Source organism: Poeciliopsis prolifica, unplaced genomic scaffold (genome assembly GCF_027474105.1).
Source record: "Poeciliopsis prolifica strain line A6 unplaced genomic scaffold, Auburn_PproV2 SCAFFOLD013, whole genome shotgun sequence".
In the NCBI taxonomy this organism is placed as follows: Eukaryota; Metazoa; Chordata; class Actinopteri; order Cyprinodontiformes; family Poeciliidae; genus Poeciliopsis; species Poeciliopsis prolifica.
The window spans coordinates 6,511,229-6,533,035 of NW_026562388.1; the positions used below are offsets into that span (position 1 = coordinate 6,511,229).

The 21,807-nt window shown below is 36.2% G+C and overlaps 1 long non-coding RNA gene across 2 annotated transcripts; it reads right to left on the reverse strand.

The window, feature by feature from the left end:
* Positions 1-8,715: 8,715 nt before the first annotated feature.
* Positions 8,716-20,323, reverse strand: LOC129365422 (uncharacterized). 2 transcript variants are annotated; one of them, XR_008606514.1, is made up of 3 exons: positions 20,251-20,323; positions 13,760-13,801; positions 8,716-8,791 (listed from the first exon to the last, which is right to left on the reverse strand). It is a non-coding gene; the product is annotated as an uncharacterized LOC129365422 (long non-coding RNA). The 2 variants fall into 2 exon arrangements; XR_008606513.1 differs by lacking the exon at positions 8,716-8,791 and adding an exon at positions 13,234-13,441.
* Between the last annotated feature and the right edge of the window lie 1,484 nt (positions 20,324-21,807).

Below are 21,807 nucleotides of genomic sequence, written 5' to 3' on the forward strand. Positions count from 1 at the left end.
TTAAATGCTGGAAATAAAAATCAGATTATGTTGAGAGCTCTGTATTAAAAAACATATTTTAGTACAAAACGCTTGTGGACTTAAAACATTTTATCTGCCACCTTTATTTTATCATCAGGAAAAAATGGCTTTGAAGTCAGTTTACCTCATAAACTCAACACTGAGTTCATTATTAAAGACAAATTATCATCAGCTGGGAATTTCTGACCTTATGGCTCCAGATTTATCTGTATCTGCAGCTAATGAGGCTTTGATACAGCGTAGTTCACGTCCATCTGCAAATTAATGAACACATGGCTGTTCATTAATTTACAGATGCAGAGACTGAATTTAAAAAGAAAATGCTCTTGGCTGAGCAGTAACAGCCTGCCACCAGGACGAGATTGAGTCAATTAATTATGTTTGAGTTCTAAAGCTGTGATATCCTTATAAAAGAACATTTTAAAATTAGGCATGTAAAACAACATTTGGCTGGAGTTACCTGACAGAAAATGATTCAACTGTTAAATATATAAAATGTAAGGAAATTAAACAGCTGCTTGTTCATATTTGTTCTAGCCAAAAAGGTCTGATCTGGCAAACTGAAGGAAACCTTTTCTGCAAGAAAATCCCAGCATATCGAGAAGAATGTAATGCAGCAGCCCAATGTTGTGATTGTAATAGCAGTAACAGTAAATTACCAGCAGTTGAAATCTACCTTATGTACAGCATGTGCATAATTATTTATGAATGGGACAGAGTGTGTATCTTGAATCCTAGCCTAGAAATGAGCTTCTGCTGTCAGTTTAGCTAAGAAAAAGTGCTGGCAGTATTTCAGAATTGAAAATTGAGACATCAAATCTGACTGTCTTAAATGGATTCAGGCAGAATTACTTTTTCATATTGTGGCGGAGATTGGAGAATATTGACGATCAGCAGGCATTGGCATTGACTTTGATATTTTCGCTGCCGTTACATCAGCTTCTGTAAGCACAAACTGGTGACAGATTGGCAGTAATTATTTGAACCCTCCAAGATGGTGTCATGATCTTTAGAAGTCTGTTTATATGTTTCGCCTCATTTTGGTATTTATATTCTGCCTCCTTTCTTCTGTGTGGTGTGTCATTCATTTCTCCAGTTTTCTCAGTTGTACTTCTGTTACAGCTGCACTCAGCTTTGAATTAAATACTTTCTCCCACTTCAATTATTAACCCTGCAGGTTAAATGCCGCAGAGTTAGCTCTTGGTCAGACCACACTGTTAATAATACCAGTATGTTTCTTTGTGTTTCTCTTGCGATGTATTATTTTGGATTACCTAATGAGCTTGATTTTTTTTTTTTTTTTTGTAAACATCTGAATTTTCTTTGATGAGTAAAACTGAATATTGACACATTTAACCTTTTACTGCCTACTCCATGCTGTACAGCATGGACACGTTAAAAGAACATCTTCAGGCTTCAATTCCAGATCTTCCAAAAACTGTCCCAGGACCCCGATGCAACTGCCATGCCATCGTCAGTAACTCCTTGATCTTGTATTTAGTGATGTTACTGCTGTTTTTTGCCATCTTGTCCAGTAAGACATAACCCAACACTTTTTTTTTACGCCACTGCTTTATATCATAGTGGGGTTTGCTTGGTCCATGTGGTCCAGCAAAAAATAAATGAATACATTTTAAAAATAGCCAGAATTTCCAGCTGTTCATGGATAGTTTTCTTGATTTTGTGATTTTTTTTTTTGGTAGTCTGGCCACTACCTTCCATGCTATTCTGCTTGAATAAAATCTCGTATCACAGCTCAGTCTGGGGTCTCGGCCATTCAGTCGGATTCCTCTGGCCCAGTCAGCGAGCAGAAGGAGACATTGTGAACGACGGCAGCTATTCTCTGCACTGTATTAGAATTGTAGTCTGAATGCACTTTTAGCAATGGCAGCATAAGAAGTGAAAGATCTTCAGTCAAATATTGAATTAACATTAGTAGCCGCCTCATTCAGCTCGACACTTCCCTCTTCACAGTGGAGAATGGTTATTTCTAGTCAGCTTTATAGCACTGAATTGACGCATTATCGACGTCATGGGCAAACATTAGCGTTTGGATAACAATCTCAACAGAGTTTAGAACTCCAGAAAGCAATCGCTTCTCAGTAGCTGAGAGCCCAGAGCAAAGATTGGTACAAGGGGCTGCTTTTACCAGGCTAGATTTTTCCTTTTTCACCTACAAAGTAAACCATTACAATACAATAATAATAATTGAGAGTCATTTGGGAGCCAAAAGAGCTGGCTCTTCTTTGAGAATAGTGCAACAAGAGCCGGCAGTCGGAAAAGAGCTCTCTCTTGTCTCTTCTACAAACAGCATCATCAGCAAAATTAGTATTACCATGTTTAAAGGTGTGCATCACAGTAATGTTGTTATCCTTTGGAGAGATAAGATATCAGAAACTCTGCTTCTTTTGTTGATTTCAGTGGTGTGTCCAACCTCTCTGTACATGTGTGACTTTAGAATAAAATCTTAATGTATTGAATTTACTAACTTTTGCAGGTAAACTCCACAACATGCAGACTGCTTTTATTTTCCATGACCTCACCTGTTTTAAGATACAATATTTTAGATGTGAACAGTGATGGATAGCTTTGCACCCACAGAGGCTCGCCTGTCACTCTGGAAAAGGTAAGCTCTTTATCTTGCAATGTGTCTTCTATCTTCCAGCAATGAGGAGGAGGAGGAGGAGGGGGCGCCACGCAGACACCCTGGAGTAAATGACCACTTAGAGGATTGTTGACATCTTCATAAAACAGTGGGTGTGAACTAAGGTGCTGGCGATGGGGACTTTGAAAATGGCATGATCAGAGTAACCTTTAATAACTGTGGGAAGCCTTTTCTTCTCAGGGCCGGAGGGCGTTTTAAGATCTCAATGTCTTATTTCACAGCGTTTGCGAAATCACAGAGTCTGTGAGTACTCGCAACATAAAAACTCTGAGCTGTCCATTGTGAACAAAATATTAGATTTGGGGAAAAAATACATTGCCAAATATTTTCTCATGAGAACAAAATGGAGAATTGATCAGGATGCATATCAAGCGAAGGTAAACTAGCAGGTGGTGAATAATGGCGGAGGAGACGGTAACTAAAGTAGTTGTAAAAGTTAAAAATATCATTGTAAAGACTTCATGCGAAAAGGAGGGGATCTTTTCAGCATGATAAATGATCCCCTCTCCTCTGAACACAATTTAAAGATCACTTATTTTTTTATGAAAAGCCTGTAGGGGACTGAGATAATTGCAGACCGGAAATCAATTCTGCTCATGTAAAATCTATAATTAACTGTTTAGGTGTGCCACAGGGGGAACTGCTTTCTAAATTATTACATCCATGGACCATAAAAACATTAAAATATATGTTCATATAAGATGACAGTTTAATAGACCGAAACTGAAGTCCTTTTAAAAACAATATAGAGGATATATGTAAATGTTGACCAGGCAACTGGCTCACCACTATTCTCATTGATTTCAACTTTCTTGACAAAACACATCATCTGTGTTGGTTTCCTCAGAGTAAGACAGGATTTTCTGGGCTTCACGTTTGTACAGACATAAGTTTTATCCCATTCAGAAAAAAATGTTAATTAAATGGATAGCAAAGAAAATAAAATTTAATTGCAGTGCTTTGCAAAAATATATAGGCTTGTGCATTATTGATCAGTGACTGATACAGTGTGATTTGATATACAGTCAACATTTCATTAATTTTAGACGCAAACAGAAAAAAAACAATATCCCTCAATACATTTAACCCACAATCTTGATGCAGTGAGAATCACAAATTTTAGGATAAAGAAAATGTGACTCAGTGCATGTCTGTATTATGTCACTAGACAAAGAAAATATATTACAGCTGAATAACCTATTTACTGTAGTAAAGCGTTTCACCAAAAAGTCTTGTCTATCAATCCTAGTGTTGTTTTGTGACACCTCAGTTACAATTGTGCACTAAACAATGAAATTGAAGCAGATTTTAATTCAACCAAAAAGATTGGAAATGATAGGATCATACCTTTTGTGAATCAAGCATATGTCCCTGACATTTACCAGCTTTTGCCTAAACTTCTTTAACAAAAATGCAGCAAAACACTTGCTGTTAATTGATCCATTCAGAGATCAAAAATGTCAAGATGTCAAAATTTTGATTCATTCAAACAACAAGAAGAGAAAATATCCGATGGTTCAGTAACTTGACCTTTTCAAGCAGCAGCCAGCGCCAATCAAGGAAATATTGTTTTCTAGGAAGTGGTGTATCTCTAATTATAACTTGTGTACTGCAATGAAGATATTAAATTAATTATAGCTGATCATCAGTCAAGCTTAGAAGAACATTTCTTTTGAAGACTAACAATAACTTGGTCTATTAATGATTCACTTGTTTTACTTAAAATGAATCTCAGCTGTTTCTGGACTCCGTCTCATTCTTGTCGCCATCGTCTCATTCCTCTTGAATAAATCTGAGAGGAGCGTTTCACGCAGCCTGTCAGCACAATCACACGATTGCTGCTCATATTTCCACCACCATTCACACGCTGTCGTGCACACATAGAACAGAGACGCAGGTTAAGTGATTTGTGTCCTTCGGAGAGTGTGCCGTGTGTTGCCAACTGTCTGAGTGTTTGATTGCTCCATTGGAATATGTCTGAAGAAACTGATTATGCTGCATCAGAGAAACTCATTATGAATTATGGATGAATCTTTCTCTCTCATGCGGTGATGAAATTCTGCTGAGCGATTTCACTAAGAATAACATTGTTTACAGACTCGGAAGATCCTTGGGTGGTCTTTTCATCGGTCTTTGAGTTTTGTAATTATTTTTTTAATCTGCTCAACTTCAGTACTATAGTTTAATTAACACTAATACAGTATGAAAAAGCAACACGTGCAGCTCATATATTGGTATTGTGGGGTTGTAGAAGTGGCATAATGTGCCACTGTGGAGCAGAAACAGACTGCACTTTTTTTATGAGATGTTCTCGCACTTCCTGTTGAACCTGTAAAATACGATTCATTCATATTAACAGCAATATGCCGTGCAGCGTCCGAGCTAGTTCAGTATAAAATGTGTCTTACTGCAAAATCTAATTTTGTATATTGTTAAATTTCTACCTCAACTCTGAAGGCCTTTCTTGGTCTTTCAAGATCTTATTTTATTTGAGGACCTGACCTGTGTTTCCCACAAAAAGGAATATTTTGTAGTTCTTATGAGAAGTTTTCCACAGTGATATTTTTCTAAATAATCTAATCTCTATTAATTAATTCTATAAAAAATAAAAAAGTAATTACACAGTGACTTAATAAGAAACTTTAATTTACTACTGGTTTGAAAACGTTTTTTAGATTTACACAGAGTGCAATTTTCTGATTTATTTTATAAAATGTTGGAAAACTATAACACTTCAGGGTCTCCGGCATATGTGCTGAAAGGACTTTGATGTTCACCTTTAGCTCAATATACATCCAGAACCCGGCTTTGGGTTCTGGATGAACTTCCAGAACACGGTTTTTGGTTGTTGTGTCTCAACTATGTCTATTTGTGCATAAAGTATCATGTTTTCATTGATCTTCTCAGTGTAAACCATGTTTCTCATCTGGATACTGGCAGCCAGGGCTTCAATTCTCATTCGACGCCCACTAAGCAGTCAAGAAGGTTTAAAAGCCACTAGAGAAGAAAGTGTCCTGTCCATGCAACAACTGCCTGTTTTATTTATTTATAAACCAGACAGCAACAATAAGTGTAAAGAGAAGGAAATAAATCAAGAGGAAATGAACAAAGTAAAAAATGTCAGTCCTTACTGATGGGAGGAAGGAAAGATGAATCTATATAAACACACCAAAGACTTGGTGTCAGGCAGCAGAGCGAATCCAGCCGGGACAGAGTGATAAAGGCGTCTCGATCTGCAGTAAAGACTTTGTTCATTCTGCTGTCTGGATAAGGCAGAGCGGAGAATGCTTACAGCTGTGCTCTCTCCTAATCTGAGGAAACTAAAGTCATCATTGCTCTGCCTTTAAACTTTGTTTTGTTTGGAGAGAGGCATATATATGAGTATGTATTTTTGTTATACACACTATTTCCCATTCAACCGAAACAAAAATGAAATGCAGGAATAAAAGAGCTGATTTTATTTGTCTCTCCCAACAAATAAAGTTGTACTTTAAGAAACAAGCTTCACATATACAGTAAAGTTTTCACTCCTTTTGAATGTTTTACCTTTTTCTTTTGTATGCTTCGGTTTATTGTCTCTGCAATCACCTGAATCAACAACATTTAGTTAGGCTTACACATCTGAATGCAGCAGTTTTAATCCACTCATACTTGCAAAACTAATAGATCAGATTCTGTGGGAATCTGATCTATTAGTTTATTTTAGGTATGTTGAAACTGTCTTGCTACATTTCTCTATCGGATCGATGTTGGGGTTTTGACTCAGCCAACCTAGAATGTCTCTGTTTTTCAACCCACTTTTGTGTAGATTGAGATGAATGTTTCAGTTTAATGTCTTGTTATCTTGGTGGAATAAATGTTCTCAGAAACCATAGTTCTCAGCAGAAAAATAAAAAAAAGACTTTCTTACACTCGGCCATGGAGCCTTCCTCACGCCTTTGGGCAAACTCGAGTCAAGCACCTATGAGTTTACTTCAACAGTGGTTTTCTCATTGACATTGTCCTGTAAAGTTTTGGCTGGTGAAATACAGCAGTTGTAAGCAGAGTCTCCATCTCAGCTGCTGAAGCTTGTAACTTGTCACAGGTAACCTGGTGGACTCCACTATTCTCCTTGCACATTACTCAGTTTGTGAGGACAGACTGATCTCAGCAGATTTACCCCATACCCCTTCCATTTCTTGATCATGATTTTATCTGAACTCCAGTGGATGTTCAGTACTTTAGAGATTTTTTTTTTGTGTGTGTCCATCCTCTGAATTACACTTTTCAAAGACATTTTCTTTGATTTTCTTAGACTGTTCTTTGGTCTTCATGCTGGAATAGTAGCCAGGAATACTGATTATGAAGGGATCTACCCAAGACAGCGGTCTTTACACTGCAATCACTTGAGGCACATTCACAGCTGATCACTATTTCTCACATTGTGACACTACAAGCACCAATTGGCTGGACTTCTGTTGAATTAGGTTAATCACTATAAAGTAGGTGAATTCCTATCTATGCTTTTGTCTATCAATCCTTTCATTATTTTGTAGAAATTAGTTTTTACTTTGTCATTAAAGGGTTTTTGTCTTTTTTGTGTTTAGAAGAAGCACACTTTGTTGAATAATTTGTAAAACAATTCAAGGGGTTGAATGCTTTTTATAGACAAGTTTCACTAACTTTCATTTTTCTTTACAGAATTCTTAAAGTTTTTTAATCATGTGGAAAGTATTTTTCTTCCCCACTTCATTATCAATTTTTGAATGAAGGGAGAGAATGAAAAAGGTTATGAACTGAGTCTCCCATTGCTAATCAAATCAGTTCAAAATTTTAATAAGCACTCTCACCATTTCACTATTATGTTAGAGTGGGTTTGGCCCTGGTAATGAATTAGTGCTGGCTTCCTCATAAAGCAGGCAGGATCAGCTCAACATTGACTTATGCTGCAACTTATTTGTAATGAAGCAGCTCTCATTCACACTAACAGGGACATATAGTATTATTGCTTTGTGTTAAAAAGCAATCGTCACACCAAAGTACATTTCTGAGTAGGTCCATGATATTTTTCTCAACATTCGAGTGATTCAGGATTTTTATTTTGTGTGTAATTTAAAACAAGATGTGATATAAATTGCAACAGTATAATCTATTGTTTTATAGATGTGTTGTAAAAAGAGAATGTAAACATATTGTGACATATTTATGAATTATTTTAACCGCCCACTGCCAGGTTTTAATGACAGCTATGTAAACATGTTTTTTTACATTTTGTCATTACATGTTGCTGTGTGTCTGAGGGAGATGGTTTATGTCTGAATGAACACGGGGTTGAGTGATGAAAGGCTTTAGCATGAGATGTAAAGCCATACTTTTTTAAACAAATTGAGGAATCTATCTGCCAAAACACTGTTGGACTGAATGAAACATCTATTTAGACAGTTTAAAAAAGTTGATTAGTTACAATAACTTTAGTTAATGAATAACTGGAGTGAAGAAAAGTGATCAGTTTGGCCTCCAGCATCCTAAACTTCTTGGTCTTTCTCTGTTTCTTTAATGTTAAATCCCTGTATTGTAGAGATAGCTCAGGATATCAACCCAGCCTATGCATTGATATGTGCTTCCAGAACTTTTAAATCTATGGTACCTAGCAGTATTGCCTTGGGATTCCCTAGAATAAGCTGCTGGTAGATGGAAAGACTTCTAGGTTTCCCTCATGGATCTCTTACGTACACAAAGCATGTAAGTGGAAGGCAATGAACGGACGGATTTCCCATATCCAACAACTAATGGTCAAAGCCGTTGGGTAGTGTGAGCTGTGAAGAAAAATGCTGTAAGAAACATTGCTTCTTTATCTTATTTAGCTGGAAAAGCTTTTCCAAGTCTGTAGATTATCTTAAGATCTACAACTGCTTTGTGTGTTGAAAAGAAGAAAAGAAAAACATCTCTGGTGTGCAGCATTTGACCCTCAATAATCCTAATATTTAACATAAAGTAAGCTCTCAGACTGCAGAGACCAAAACTACTTTTCTCTTGCTCTTTTTCTGTGTCTTTAATGTTAAATCCCTGCATTGTCTTGGTTATTTAAGGATTCCGGGGGAGAATTGCAGCAGTTCATGAACCTGTCTGATGAAAAAGAGGATGTTAATATGGTCTCGTAAGGAAGCAGGAAGACAAAAAGCAGCAATCTCAAGGTGACCCCGACAAACCTCCATAAATATTTTATTAAAGCCTGAAAAACTCCTGCCACAAAGCTTCAGTCTTGTTAACATGCATACACATGTTCTTTTGGACACCAAAAATCCTGAACATTTTTAGACACATTAAGTGACACATTTCCCTGCTTTTCTTTGGGGCTCCCGGTGGGTCGACTTCATTATCTGCTTCTCCCTGAAAGGCTTAACTTGCTGCAGAGCTCCGACTGGTGCAGTAGGTTTCACTGACACCGGGAAAGAAATGCCTTTGGCGTTTCAAAGTGATGCATGACTTCCCTTTTTATTTCTGTCTCCACTTTTAATCTCTGAAAATCACAGACTGTCAGTCAGCATTTAGTCCTCCTCCAACTTGACCAGAAAATGTCAAATCTGCAAAAAATAGAGTAAAAACCCGATGTGCTCCCAAAAAAATTATGAGGGTTTCTGGGATCTTCATATCAGACTGAATCTGTTTGGCTGGTGGTTCAGACAGAATACAAATGATTTGTAATTTTCTTTGACATAAATAGGATTTAGAAACACAGTCTGCTTTGAGTTTAAACCTTTTCAACTTATCTAGAGCTATAGGGGTTCTTATATGTGAACAAAATTAGAAAATAAAAGAATGGATTCATTTTCAGGCAGCTTAGCCATTAACATACACACCATACTGGGCGTCCACCACCATCCATGTGAATGCTGGCTAATTGCTGATAATAGCAATTATGTTTCAGGGAAACAGTAATTATACTGCTCTACTTTTACAATAATATATACTTTGACACTTAAAAATAAAGTAATATTGATAGCCAGTATACATTGGCACATTATAATTAGGTAAAATTATCATGTGATTTCATTCATATTTTATGCTATCTGCAGAGCACGGCATGACATGGTGGGTTCTGCTGTGTCTTAAAAGCAGCCTCATATATCACCCAGCCAAGAGATTATTTGAACTTCCTAGAAGAAGTAGTTAAATTTGACCACCGTCTTAAATTCAAGGATGTCAGGAAAAAAAACTGCAGTCTGCAGCTCTGTCTTAAAGAACAGAGTGCTAAGGCTTCACTTCTAGTGCTTTAAAGCCACTGTCCTGCAGCTATTGTGCAAGACAGTTTCAACATACCTAAAATAAACTAATAAATCATTAGCAAGCCTCCGCAAAACTGCATAGGATGCTGAGGAAGCATTTCAGATATTTTATTAAATTAAAGTTCAAGGAAGGTGTCTCTTAAAGACAGAGCTGGGTGATCAGTGTTGCAAACCACTTTAATCAATTTTAGTAAAATTTAAAATTCATAGTTCTTAATTTTTTAGAAGGCAATAGACAAAATATAGTTGATTTCTGTCAAATCCGGTGACATTGTTTAGATTTTTTTTAATTTATTTTAATTTTAAAGCAAAATTTGCTTTTTCTTTGGTTAATGGCAGGAAGGAGATTTTTATTAATTCTGCAAATATTGAATGCAATGAATTGCAATGAAATGTCCTCCCCAAGAAAAACCTCTTTATATACTCAAACCTTCTTTGTTTTGCAAACCAAACTGTCCGACACAAATTATTGCTGGGTCTGGACAGCTTACTGAGCATTTGGAGCCGTTGGAACATCAGACCTCCCCTCCAGGCGACACTGACAGTGTTCACTTCCAAAACAGTGTCAAGGGGAAATGTTGCGGAGCCACAGCAGCGCACAAGCCTGACGAATCGTAGCAGCACCACAAAGCAGACATTAACAGCAATTACATGCAGATGAAAACATTTCTGCTCCCACCAGTGGAGCTTGTTGCTGCTGGGTGGATGTTAATGTTGTTGCTTTACTTGTTTAAAACCCTAATTCACAGGGGAGGTTTAATTTGTGATAAATGCACAAAAATGAACATTGAAAAGACCTTTATTTCATCTGCAATGTAGATGGTTTTAGTTACAGAAGAACTGAGGCAGATATCTCGCACGAGGAAAGGACTAAACACCAAACAAATCATTTGTTTGATGCTGTTCATGAGCTAAAATTATGCCGGTGTGTTTAAATCAATGCTTATTAATCTACCTATAACTTAACTTAACCAATTATTCTGGGTTCAGTGGACGTAAAGTGGAAACTCAATCTTGAATTGTAACCAAAGAGCCCGCCATTTCTGTTTACATGGAGAGATGTCTGAGTTTGTATTCTGTGTCTTGAAGAGTTTGTGCCAGCGCAGCTGTTGAAGGTTCCTTGTTCACTAAAGCAACAACTAATCACCTTGTGAATAAATTCTCTTTAATCTGCAGTTAGGAGAGAGTTATTTATGTATGACAAAGGCAAAAGGAAGATTTGAGCAATAAATGTTAATGCAAAGATCTCAATAAAATGGATGAAAGTATAGCTTCTGTTTGACAAACAAGTAGTATATCACTGTTAATCTGTGTATTTGATTCAAAGCTCATTTCCAAAACTTTGTTTTTTTAAAGTGTTATGTTACATTCATAGAAGCTCTGAGTATTTGTCACAACTTATTCACATAACTTATTCAGTGATTATAATAGGAATAAAACTAGTTTTATCACGGTTATAATTCACAAGTCTGTTCCCCCAAGTTAAGTTCTGAACATATTTTGTTATTTCAACATAAGAAAATGTGTATAACATTAAAATGTGACATTAAGGAACATAATAGTGCATCATTACACCACTGCAGTAATCACTCCTAAATTTTCATGTCAGACAAAAGAAGCAGCAATCAGAATTGCAGGGTCTTGAAAGAATAAGTTTTAATTTTCTCTTTTTCTTTTCAGAAAATGGTTTCTAATAACAAAGGGTTTGCAAAAAAAATGTGGTCAAATCTACAAAATATTTTTCTCCACTCAAACAGTTGTATAGCTATTTTAGCCTTCACCCATCCATCTATTGTCTATACCGGTTTATATTTGTAAGTGAGGCTACACTATTGGGTGGGAGTTAGGCTGCACATTGGACCGGTCGCCAGACGACACAGGAAAACAATTATGCTGACACACACTCTGACCTGGAGGACAATTTCAAGAAACTAATAGATGTAACAGTGATGATTGTGTGCAGTGTGAAGAATCCATTCCCAGACAGAGCACATGCATGCATGAGAAGAACATGCAAAAGACACTAGATCCCCAACACCATCAACTGTGCCACTGTGCAGCCCTTTATGTTTGCCTCAGCAACAAAATGATATTGGAAGATTGCACTCTGTTTTCTATAAAAGATCACCAAAATCACCAATTAATTATGACATAAAGATAATATTTTATTTAAAAAATGAACGTAGCCTTGATTTTATTGTCTCACATCTGCATAGACCCTGTTTATTTTGTTGACCAGGCTAACATTTACTCAAAGCTATATTAAAATGGATGCCAATATAATATTATATTTGTTATATTTGTTTCTAGGTTAGTTTGTATTAAAGCTTACTGTGTACATTACCCAAAATAACTTTATGATGTATGTGCTAAAATATAGAACAACAGTGCTGCTTTCACAGCTACTTTTTTTTTTCTCTCCCTTCCTACATCTGGCTACCTTAGACTGTATTACAACTTTGGTTTTCTAACCATACATGATGTGGTTTCCAACTAAGTTAGGCTAAAACTAAGTTTTTGGAAAGGTAAAAAAAAATCAGTCACATCGGTGGGCCTTCGAAAAATATAATGTACACTTTAGAAAGTGTACAAACTTCTGATAAAATATAAGGCTTTCGCGATCCAAGAAATATGACACCCTGATACATAATTTCAAAACGTCTAGCCTATTTCAAGTGAAACAACCTAACAAAGTTATTCCAGAAAAATTCAAAAAGCTGCATTAACCTGATTGCATAAATGTGGATAACGCTCACCCCATACTTTGCTGAAGCACCTTTTGATGCAGTGTCAGCATTTTGTATTTTGAGAACACACCAGCCAATAAGGAGGTGAAGACTAAGCGCTTGATCAGTCAGACAACTTCGACTGTGCTGCTGCTTCACACAAAAACTTTCACACAGTGCAGAATAACTCTAGCACAGTCTAACATTTGGGGACTCTATCTTTCATGCACTGTTTCTGCTTTCCTGCTGCTGTCTGCCTCTGCTTGTTACTTTTCAGACCTTTTCCCACCCCATCAACCCTTTTGAACTGTGAGGTCAGAGACCTCACTTCCTGACATGCAGAAAACATGGAACTAACAGGGAATAAAAATGTGTTAATCACTAGCATGTTAAATAGCATGGTTATGGAGTGATAAGGTCAGAGTCTATATGCTAAACTCAAGCTTCTACTTTATTGACTAATTATGTTCATGTAAAACTTGTCAGTTTGAAAAATTTAATGACCAAGAAATAAGGCTAATGTGTTGCAATAAGGTTTTATTAATGTTTCCATATGTGGATGTTTTATCTGAAGCCATAGTTTGCAAAGAGGAGTAGAATAGGATCCGTAGGATTTAATTGCACAATGTATCAGTCATGAAAGGCAGGCACCCAGGAGGCAGGCAGGAACACTGATGGAGTTGAATTGCCTTTCCAACTAGGTGTGTTCGACAGTTGACAACAACCTCTTTTATACTCCCTATGTCTCAGCAAATGGAGTTTAGCTACAAGAAAGGAGGATTTTATTTCAAAGAAAACATTCAGGCCCTGCTAAAATCTCAAGTTCTTGTGGGAGAATGGGTTATGCTCCAGAGGTGCCAAAGTTTTCTTTATAGCCACCATTCCAAATTGTGAGTTTCATGTGGTATATCTCACCAAAATAACATATCAACCCAAATAAAATAGTGTGGCAGTAGCGTCACCCTCTGGGTTTATTACTTCTCAAAGGTAACTGACGTTGGTTGAAGAAAAAAACCATTGTTGTTTGTGTCCATATACGAATAACTCCCAGAGAGGAGACCTAAAGTTTTGAAATGGCCTACCTGACGTCCAGAACTAATGTGAGAGAAAATCTGTGGAGTCACCTGAAAAAGAAAAGTAAAATAATACAATCAAAAAGTGCAATACTGATAAACTCCTTTCATTGGAAAATGCAACCAAATGATGAGTCAGCAAAGTATTAGTTAAAGGGTGTCCACACTTAGTCAATGAGGTTATTTTAATTAGTTTTCCATCTAACACAATTTTGTTTTATAACTGGAATGTACAGGACATACGAAATATATATACCACATAGATGTCACTAACGGTATTACTGCTACAAAATGTGGCTAAATATAATTCAAACAATTCAATAACTAACTATCATCAATTAGTTCACACTACACTATAGAGGAGCTCTGTTTGCACTGATGAAGAGTCACTCTCCCCAACATGTTGAATATTTGGAGTGCTTAACTTGGCAGCAGAGTTTAACTTGTTCTCTATTTAGTTATTTGATCACTTGGTGATGATACTCATAGACTCAGTGGATTCAAACATCATTGTTTATTTCAAGTACTCTGACATGTTCTTAGAGTAGAACATGACTTTCTACTGATAGTTGCTAAAACAAAATCTGCTGTGTACTTCTGTTTTGTATGTTTCTGTACATCTAAAGGACATCTCTCGGTGTTATGTTTGACATCTTTCAAATAATCTTTGTTCAAACCCTTGGACTTTTTAACCACGGATATCAGCCTCACCTTGAGTTTCTATGGTTTTCACGTCTGGCTTTGTCAGTCTGGAAATGACGTGTCACACACATCATTACCATGACAACTAATGTCTTCTGATATAAATGTGACTGTGCGCACAAGCCAAAACCATTCGATGGTGTGCAGACATTTGGATTTCTATCTGAAAATAGCAGCAGATGATGCTGCATGACATGACTGATGTGGATGAGCACATCACTTCATGAATCCAAGCAGAACGTGGTGCAGCTAAACGGCAGTATTAAGATGAATCTCTGTTAGGAGGTGATAAATGAAGCTTTCAGAGCATCCTGATTTGTTTCTGTTTCCCTTCCTCAACCTGCCAGAATCAGACAGAATCTGCTTTAAAAGGCCAGTAATCTGCTTGAAAAAGGAAAATACTGCAATTGCAGCTGGACCTATCATGGCTGTCTTGCAGGTTTTTTTTTTTTTTTTTTTTTTTTTTTCATTTTCTGGATACATATCAAAACAATGTGGCATTTCAAAATGCTCCCAATATGACTAGAGCTGTCTCCTGAACACATGGGCTATCTTGAACAAACAAGTTATTTTTAACTTGTTATTTATAGGCAACCCAGGTTGTCCTGTTGAAACAGACTCTGTGAGGAGACAGAAATAAAAACTCCACTCCGCTATGGACCATTAAGGAATAAGACATACATATACAGGACAAGGCAATGTGCTTTTGTTTGTTGATATTGTTGTACTTTCCAAAAGTTATTTTGCAGTTTTGTGCTTTAGTGTCATCATACTCTTGAAATTAGATTTAAATCATTTAAGAATTCGGCAAATATGAAAAAAAAAATTTTCATATCTTGATATTTAAAACTCTAAACCTGAAGGACCTCAATTTTTTCTAGTCTTAGTCATGTTTGTAGTTATTATTATTCTATTTTAATAAGGTCATGTTTTCCTGAAATGGACTAAATATATTTGTAGACAGTTCAAGTCGATTAATATGTCCTTATAATATTGCTGTTCATAGTCTTACTCATTTTAACCGAGGGTAAAATGAAGATGAATGCTTACTCAGTGTTTCAAATATAGACATCTGCTGACAGTCTCGCCCAGCTTTGGCTTTTTGTGACCGCAAAAAACTGAGAAATATGGTTCCTGGGAGGCAAGAGGAAGATAAGCTACCATACTGTCAGCCAGTATTAATCCTAAACTTTATCATCCCCAATAAAGCAAAATCCTTTATACAGCATAATCTTCATGAAGAGCAAAAAATGTAGAGGTGCAGAGATGAGGCAGAAGAAGGGCAAAAAAACCCTTCTTTAAATTATATTAACTTAGTTTTCAAGTAAAAAAAAAAACTTGAGCATCTCTGCCAGATATCTGAATTTTAAATCTACATTAGAAGATTACTGGTTTCCAATTTGTCCCCAGGTATCCAAGGACACCACGAAGTGATTTAACACAGGGGCCATTCAGGCTTCCCATCAGTTCTCAGTATATTTCTGTCTCAAATCAACAAAACGTGCTCCCAGGAACAGCATTTCTCTTCCTTTTTTTCCCAGCTGTGTCCGCCTCTCACTGGCACAACATCCATCTTCTGATTTGTATGGGGAGACTGGCATCAGCAGAGAGGGATGAGCACTGATGTGTGGGATGAGCTGTGTGAGGAATATCACACTGAACCATGTCAGTCAGGGTAAAACGCAGACCACCGGCATGTCAAACAACCACATCTAGGGAATTTAAATCCATAAATGCGTCTCTGTTGGAAGCTCCTGCTTTGGTATGGAGCCCGGCTCCTGCCTACCACCTGGAAGCTTGAATAGGCTTCCTTAAACACCGATATTTTGATATAAGTTATATTGTTTTTGGTGCTTTTATTCGTCGTACAATCCTTTGGGGTTTTGTTTGAATAATTGAATAATTGATATCAATGCTGAATTGTTTCTACATTTCTACTTTTTTTTCTGAAATATGTCATTCCACTGATTACAAGGTCAGGTTTTTAGGTTGAACACTGTCAATAATAAATATTGGAAGTTCTGATTAATCATAATCAAATATCGGATAAGAAGAACTTTGACATGTGACAACAAGCTTTCAGAAAAAAAATAAATGAATAAAAAAATAAAAACTTTTGTCCTACACAAAAAACGAGGTCATAATTTCATTTTGAATTTTCAGAGACGAGGTGGCTAGTTGAACTAGTTGATTTTCATTCATCAGTATTTATGATGAATTATTATGTTACTGATTATGTTACTTAATCAGTAACATAATAAAACATATTTTATTATTTAAGCAAAGCAAAATCAACCTTAAATTAAATTCAGTTGCATGTTTTGGTTTAAAGTAATCTTGACTATTATTAAGAAGTGTCTTATGGATGTGAGTATAAATGCCTTAGCAGTTGAGCTCCAACTTCAATCTGATGACAATTGCATTCTTTGAAAAAATAAATCTTATTAAAAAAAAAAACATTGATGCTTGTCAAAATTTCAAAAAAGCATTTGATTGCTGATTATGGACTTTGGAGAGCAAAACAAAACAAAAATATTTATTTACATTTCACTTCTTCATTGGATTCTCAACAGAATCTTAAGATTCCTTAATAAAGCCTTAAGAATTGTTTGTCAAAACCTTTTTAAAAGATCACCTAAAAAAATCCAAACTGCGTGGAAACAAAAGAGGAAATGAATGGTAACTGAGGACTTTCGCACCGAACGGTAGAACAATGCACTTGAAGTATTTAAATCAAACAGGACACACAATCACAAAGAAAATAAATTTTTGAGGTAGTTACTTCCATTTCTATTTCTTGTGAAAAGATTCAACCTCGATCATATTAACAGAGCCCCATCAAACCTTCCATGATCCAGATTGTTTTCATCTGACACCATAATTAAAGAAATAAAAAGAAGACACTTCCTTTGGCTGCTTGCCGTGATTCAACAAATTACACTGGATCATATTCGCTACATGGGACCTACATTTACATTTTCAGGAGCGCAGGATGTCCCACAGGATGAGGGGAGGCCAGCCTTGGCTGACCCGACCTTGCGCAGCTCTGCCAGTCTGCGAGCGGCAGTGCAGGCAAAGGGCTCTTCAGTGTACGTTGCATTTATGTGAGAGGAGGTCTCGAGGGCAAAGGTTTGGATTAATTCTGTTTGTTGGCAACCGTGGGTACTTGAAGACCTTGCAGTCATTACTCATTGGTTTGGTCAATTCTGCCAATAATGAATTATTTAAAGGAATGAGAATGCTGAAGGATGATAAAAACTGTACGAAAACAGCAATTTCAAACACAAAGGATTCTTAACCTTTTGGTTTAGTGCCTCCCTCTCTATGGTATATCTAATTTTGTCTGCAAATTACAAAATTAAATAAGAATGAAAGCACAAATGAAGAAAAACCTAAACACAAACCAGGCTTCATATTTAACTGCTAAAAAAATAGCATTAAAGCATGATTGGATCCATAAACTCCATCAATATTCATTCATCTTAATTAAAGTGGATGATGATGGAATATTACAATCTGAATCAATGTGTAAAACAAAAATACCTCCTTCAAATATTTTCAAAGCAGCCACGATTGCTCTGCTTGAATTCCTTACCAAGTCGTAAAAATGGAACAATTATTTTCTTATTAATGAATTTGGTTCCTGTGGAAAATAAAGGATTTTATGTTCTTTTGGATGTGGAGTCACTGATGGTTTGAATAACCACAACACAATTATCCCTGGGCTGATGTTGCAGTGGCGATAATGTTTGTTTGTTCGTACATTTGTGGGGCAGGGACACTAAGTAAGATTCACAACGTTTCAGAAAGAGTAAAATCTATTGAGATCTGCCTACATGTATAACTTTGGTCTTTTGAAAATCCACCATAACTTCAAATTTCTGCCCAGCTGATTTATCTGACATTCATGCCCATGAAGAGTGGATATGAACTACTGAGCTCAACTCTTATTTTTTTTTCTCCAATTGCCTCATTCTCAACTCCACTGGGATTGGATCATAATGATGTAGATGCAGAAGCAAGTGAATTACCCTCTCTCATCACCATACTTTCATCATTCAGCATTTTTTCCCACAGAATCAGCGAAGGGAGAGTTCCCAACTGAATCAAGAAGCAGGTATAACATGGTCGTCTGGCACAGAGCACTGCAGACGTAGTCCACAAATGCAAACCATACACCTCCAAAATCTGGGAGTTGATCTAACGTTCGTCACATTATGGTGGTGATGAGGTCAGCTGTGTCAGACAGGCTATCAGAATTTCTGGCTGGGGGAGGATTTTCCATTCTTGGAGAATCATTGTGTCTTAAGAGGTAACCTAAAAACTCATTATCTCAATTCTTATCTTTTTTTTTTTACTTTCATGCCACATAATAAAAACTTGTGAGGTTAAAATGATACTATCTGGAAGCCAGGAAACTATCTGCCAGTGAATAATGTCAGAGGAGTCTTTTCCACTGGCTCTAAATGAAAATTCTCCCATCCCCCCAAAAAAGTGTAAGACCCTCCGGTGCATTCAAATCAAAATAAGCCGACATACATAGTTAAAAGAGCACATGTGTCTCCATTTGCAGTTATTTTTTTTTTCTCATGTGTAATATGACATTGTTCTGACTGCCATCAACGCAGCATTTAAAGAAAGAAGAAACTCATTTCAGAGCAAATCAGCTCTTCGATTGTATGTTTTCTGTTCTTGTAGAGATGTACTGTGAAACAAAAAAAAAGTCATGACTCATTTCTCATTTTAGCAGCCGTAGTTTTCCTTTGGCTGCTAAAACAGCAAGTCAATTTGATTGTTAAAGACTCATCAAATACAAGATGATAAACATGGCATTCTAGTGACATGACAAAAACAAATTTTCATAAAACTGTCTCAGAACATTATGCAGTAAAAATAAATGTATCACACTTAAACAGAAAACTTTAGAGAAATTTTGCAGAGTTTACTCACCAGTGCACTGCTAATGTTTGTGCTAATATTAATGCACTGCCTTCTGATTTTTAAAAATCAGATGTTTAATTTGTGGCACTTTGTTACCAGAAAAACACACTCATCTCTTAGCAACAGATTAACAACAAATATTGTTATTGTTCAAACAACATAAGATTTCTTTTGCACTTATGAAATAATACTTATCTCACCCTACTTAAAAAAAGAACTGTGCGGCTGCTGAATTTTTCAGAAAATTGAAAATGTGTTGGGTTTTTTTTTTGTCATTGGCAATAACTATGTTATTACAGACATTCAACACCAACGTAAAAATCTGATCAAAGTAAAATGTGGCAGTTCGTTACCAGAAAAAAAATGCTTGTCTCTTAACACCAAATTAATAACAAGTAATTTTATTGTCTATAATACATTAGCTCTATTGAAGACTAATATGTGTCTAAGCCTATCTGCTTAGACACATCAAATTTACATTAAATATCAGATGTTTACTTCAGAGATGTTTACTCATCTCTTAGCAACAAATTAACAACAAATCTTGTTATGTTAAAAAAAACAACATTTATTCTGCTCTTTTGAAATACTGCTTATCTTATGCTACTTACTACTTGACAAGAATTGTGCAATTGGTGAATTTTGCAGGAAAGGGGAAAGGTTATTTTTGTTATAATTATATTGTAAAACAAACTTTCAACGCCAAAGTAAAAATGTAATTTATACTTTGTGGCAGTTCGTTACCAGAAAAAACAAAATGCTCATCTCTTAATACTAAGTTAATAACAATACTGTTGTTTATAAAACATAAGGTCTTTTAAAAAAAAAGTACAAACCAGATGTACCCCGCCTCTCACCTGTCGACCGCAATGGGATAAGGGTGTAAAATGGATGGATGGATGGAAAATCAGATGTTTACTTTGTGGTATTTGGTTATCAGAAGTTTATTCTTGTCTCTTAGCAACCAATTAACAAGAAATATTGTTATTGTTCAAAAATCGTAAGATTTATTCTGCTCTTTTGAAATACCGCTTATCTTATACTACTCACTACTTAACAAGAATTGTGCAATTGGGGAATTTTGCAGAAAAGTATGGTACTCTCTTAGCTACTTGAGCTAGGATAGTAAATGTTCTATGTTATTTTTTAATGGCTAAATGGCTACACTATATGACTGCTGATATACAGATAAACTTGGTTTGAAATTACCACCAGAATACCGACTTGTCAACATTTGCATTTTCAGCACTGACTTCTTTGGCTACATTGAAAGTGAAATAAGTGATTAAACTTCTTGCATGCATGAAGAAAACTTTGTTTCTCTAACCAGTCAAGCAAGAGCACAACAGAGTCTTTATGGGTATTATTCTGCAGATTTACATAATTGCTTCTGTTTAGAGTGAAACCAAAAGTGACAGATGAGTTTTAGAAACCTCAGTGAAGCTAATTCAAAGTCATTAGGATAAATGAAAATTGACAGAATAGCAATAGTGGGTATAGCATTTCTGGTATTCTAAATAAATCTAGTATGCTGAAGCAGAATAAAGGTGAAAGGCTTTTAGAAGCAGAAAAAACTTCAGAACTTAAGGCCTCGGTTTGTTGTCTATGAAGAAGTTGAACAGATAGTCTTTGGCTGTGTCCAAGACTTGTACACACAGCTGTGTTAGTCTTTCTATATATTGCTCAACAAGACTAGAACTCATTTTCCATCTTCTGTAGAAGCATGTGCCATGACAATAGACTCTCTGCTCAGCCGCAGTGCAGGCAATTTTCCACACAATGCTTCATATGATGCCTTCGAGGATGACAATGCAGAGAAGGAACCTGTACGCTTTCAGACACCGCTGTGCCTCACCGAAAACAACTTATTACTACAACACATGATTCAGACAGGATCTGCAGTGTTTTCAAAAACAGAACAAACACATTTCTGATGTTTGTCATGTGTGAGAGACAAAATGTGTGTCTTTGGGGCTGAAAACATGAGTGGAGAACTTATTTTATGGGAATTATTTTTGCAGACAGAGATTAAAAGAAAGCTGTTCTCAAACTGAAACTGAAGTAGTGTTTGGATTTTGTTCTTACAAAATTACATTTCCAACATATGATGGTAACTAAGAATGATGAAGAACTCAAAATTATTTTAAACAGATAGAATATTATGTACCTGTAAAATTTTGATTTCAGATCAACGCTTTTTGTCAGTATTATAAATTTACGTTTACCTCCTCCTGGGCAGCAAACAGCTCACAGACGTCACAGTGGAGCAGTTGATGAATATTAAAGGAACTGATATATCCCTGGGAGGCTTATGAGAAAAAAAGAATAAAATACTCATGTAAATGTTTGCAGACGACACAGCAAAGATTTGGAATGAGCAAATCAAATTGTGACACTTCTGAGTTCCAGAACAG